Consider the following 4,185-nt stretch of genomic DNA (forward strand, 5'->3'; position numbering starts at 1 on the left):
ATACCTGTAATTCTGGCTACTCAGAAGGCTGAGGCGGAAGGATCGCCGGAGCCCAGCCGGTCGAGGCTGTGGTGGACAGGAGCGGCCACTGTACTCCAGTCTGGGCGACAGAGTGAGACTCCAACTCAAAAAAAAAAAAAATGAATTTCAAGAAAGAAGAAATGGAAAATTTGCATTTAAAGACCTATCAACGAATCATGATGTACAAACTTTATTTGGATTCTGACTTAAAGTGTTAAAATACACTACAAGCTTGCCTGAGTTCGTGGGTTTGAGACCCGCCTGGGGAACTTGGCGAGACCTCATCTCTACAATAAATCAAAAAACTAGCCAGGTGTGGTAGCGCGTGTCTGTAGTTCCAGCTACCTGGAAGGCTGAGGCGGAAGGATTGCTGGAGCCCAGCAGGCAAGGCTGCGGTGGCTGGAAGTGGCCACTGCACTCCAGTCTGGGTGACAGAGTAAGACTCCAACACACACACAAAAAAAGTATACTACAAGCTGGGCACAGTGGCTCACGCCTGTCATCCCAGCACCTAGGGAGGCCAAGGCTAGAGGACTGCCTGAGCCCAGGGATTCGAGACCAGCCTGAGCAAGTTGGTGAGAACTCATCTTTACGATAAATCAAAAAGTTAGCTGGGTGTGGTGGTGCATGCCTGTAGTTCCAGCTGCTTGGAAGGCTGAGGCGGAAGGATCGCCTGAGCTAAGCCCAGCAGGTTGAGGCTATGGTGGCCTTGAGTGTGCCACTGCACTCCAACCTGGGAGATTGACTCAAAAAAAAAAAAAGAGCCAGGCTCAGTGGCTCAGCCTGTCATCCCGCCCGCGCCTTTGGGAGGTTGAGGTGAGTGGACTGCCTGAGCCCGCAGGTCCAAGACCCGCCTGGGCAACTTGGCGAGACCTTGTCTCTACAATAAATCAAAATGAGCCGGGTGTGGTAGCGCGCACCTGTAGTCCCGACTCCTCAGAAGGCTGAGGCGGAAGGATCGCCGGAGCCCAGCAGGTCGAGGCTGCGGGGGCTGGGAGCGGCCACTGCACTCCGGTCTGGGCGACAGAGTGAGACTCCGACTCAAAACTAAATAAATAAATAAATAAATTTTTAAAAGACACCTGGTTGTGTCGTCTCTTGTGTTTATGAAAGGGGATTAGACATTTGTGGGATTGGGGGCCACCCGTCTCTCTGTGAACGGCTCAGAGCCTCTCCCCATCCGCGGCGCTGTCCGTCCTGTGCCGACGGCTGCCGGCGTGTGTCGCGCGCCCTTCCGGCGGACTGTCCTTCGCTGCCCCCACGGGCGGTCTCGCCCGAGAAGTCTCCGCCTTCGCGAGGCCTGCTCCGTCCGCCCCCACAGCGACGCACGCCCGTGCCTGGGTCCCCAGGGCCTTCCGGCCTGGTCACGGCACGCACACCCGCACCCGCGTGTCCTGCGCAGTTCGTGGGACTTGCATTTCCATCTCAGTCTCAGATCCGCGTGGACATTACCCCGGGGTGAAGGCCAGGCAGGGGCGTGTTCCACTCCTGCCCGGGCGCACGGTGTGGTTTGCCAGGGGCCCGTGTCACCGTCAGCCTCGGTCCAGTCCATCAGGGCCACGTGGCTTGGAAGAGGCGCCCAAGGGGAGCCCACGCGGGAGCCACGCCGCATCCCCAGGTCTGCAGGGTCCCACGGAGGCTTGCGTTCTCCGGGAGGCAGACAGTCAGGCCACAGAGAGACATGGAAAGCCCCCGCTGGCCAGGCCGTGGGAGCCACAGGTGCCCGGTCCCGAGACAGGAGGCACACACGTGCTGTGTCCTCTCTCGAAGGAGAACCCTCAGGGGAGAGGGGACCCACGGCGAACCCGGGGAACACACCACCCATGCCTCTGAACATACACACACCACACGCATGCACACCTCACACATGCCACACATGTACACGCACCACATGTGCACAATTATGGGCACACACGTACACACACCACGTACATACACACCTCACCCACACCTCACGCACAGCAAATATGTACACATACATACCACACGTGTGTACACATGCGCATGCAGGTTCACAATATACACGCGCCACATATATACACCCCACACAGACACACATGTGTACACACGCGCATGCACAGGCACACACGCCGCTCACACATCAGAACCAGGATTCCCCCAGGAGGGCCGCCCCCCGCACAGACAGAGGCCCGCCAGGTACAGAAACTCCGGGACGGTGGCACCCGCGCTCCTCAAAGGGCACCCAGGCTCCTGAAGAGAGAAAGGCGGAAGGCCCCGGGAGCCTGTCACCAGGCTCCAGCCTGGAGGGAGCGAAGAAGCCCAGCGTTCGGTCTGCGAGGGTCTTCCGGGCGAGATCACACGTGTGCAACTGACGCGTCGTCGCTGAAAACAAGACGTGAATTTTTAAAGCTCTCCCAGAATTAAAAGACCTGGAGCAACACAGCTGCAGACCCGGGCCTGGGCGGGCAGGGGCCACGTGGGGTCAGGCTGGTCCGGCACAGCCTGGCCGGGGAGATGGGGGCATCCTGGCTCTGAGGCCCCCGGGGAGGTCTGCGGGTGAAGAGCCCTCCTTGTGGGCGAGCCAGTGCCCCCAGCCCCTCCGCCTCTGTCCCTCCCGCAGGCCTGGCCACGCTTGTGCCTTGTCCTTTTGCCCTCGGGGTTTTGACACGGGATGTTCTGTGTGGGAAACTGCAACACCGTAATTGTGTCGAGTTTTGCCTGTGAGCCACGCCTCACCCTGCGAGAGGCCCCCTCGGGCTGTGGTGGGCTTCCATGCCCTCCTTGCAAAGTTCCTGGGAGCCCTGGGGGCAGCCCTCCAGTCACGGGGCCCCCCTTGTCTGCGGGGCCCATGGAGCCAGCCTCCGCTCAGAGGCTGGAAAGGGAGGCCAGGCAAGGCCTGGCCCCCTTTGCCTCGCTGTCCGGCTTTCCCGGAGACTCGGGCTGCAGGGGCCGGGGACTCCAGGCCTGCCGTCCCCCCCCTGCCCGAGGCTCACGACCTGCCAGCCGTCTTGTGAAGTACGGATGCCGTGTACAGCAGGGACGGTGTGGGCCATGCCCGGCGTGCCGACAGAGCCCGGGGCTGCCTGCCTGCCGACTCCACCCTGCAGGTTCTGGGGCCCGAGACCTCAGACCCGCCCAAGCGTGGGGAGCAGAGGTGCAGTCCAAGGCAGGCCCAGGCCGTGACCCACGCGCCCTGCTTCTTAGCTTCCCCCCAGTGCGCTTCCCTGAGGTGCCCAGAGGCGGTTCCGCCTCCTGAAGCCGCCCGGGGAGTGGGAGAAAGGGTCAGCCCGGCTGCCGAGCGGGGGCCGGCTGGGCAGGGAGGCAGACTGGGGCCCCTCGCCACGCCCGCAAGCCCGGGCCGGTGGGATGTGGCCGTCGTGCCGTGCCGGGAGGCCCTGGGGTCTGGCCACGGCCAAGGGCGGATGCGGGGAGGTTACACGGACGGGGCTGAGTCCAGGGCCCGCAGGGCTGGCCAGTGCGGGGGCCAGTGGGCCCCGAGGCCGGCTCGGGCAGGGAGGGGCCGGAGAGGGGAGGCCGAGCGGGAGGCCAAGGGGTCCTGTGTGCCCCCAGCCGCCCCCAGCCCACGCAGATTTGGGCCCACAGCAGGCCGTGGGTTCCACGGCTACCTGCAGGCTCGCCCCGGGCCGCTGCAAAGTCAAGACCGAGGCCGGGCAGAAGGGGCAGCCAGGGGGCAGGCGGCAGGAGAGACAGAGACAGAAGGCGCAGAGAGGGACGGAGATGGAGAGAGATGGAGACAGAGACGGGGAGAGACGGAGAGGGAGAGATGGAGAGCAGCGGAGGCAGGGAGAGATGAAGGAGAGAGACAGAGACAGGGAGAGACAAAGGAGAGAGAGACGGGGAGAGACGAAGAGAGAGACAGAGATGGGGAAAGACGGAGGAGAGAGAGACGGGGAGAGACGGAGAGAGAGACAGAGATGAGAGACGAAGGAGAGAGACAGAGACGGGGAGAGACAGAGGAGACAGAGACGGGGAGAGACGAAGAGAGAGACAGAGACGGGGAGAGACAGAGGAGAGAGACAGAGACGGGGAGAGACGGAGGAGAGACTGGACTGAGGGAAAGAAAAGCAGGACCTGTGCCCTTCTGGCTGGGAGCAGACAGGGAGGCGGGTGCAAGTCTCGAGGCCAACAGGGAGGACCCAGCCAAGAGGCACCGAGGGTCGTGAGTCTGCACAGGCCCGCCCG

This window comes from Carlito syrichta, unplaced genomic scaffold, assembly GCF_000164805.1.
Source record: "Carlito syrichta isolate Samal-C Ts95f unplaced genomic scaffold, Tarsius_syrichta-2.0.1 Scaffold138489, whole genome shotgun sequence".
Taxonomy (NCBI): domain Eukaryota; kingdom Metazoa; phylum Chordata; class Mammalia; order Primates; family Tarsiidae; genus Carlito; species Carlito syrichta.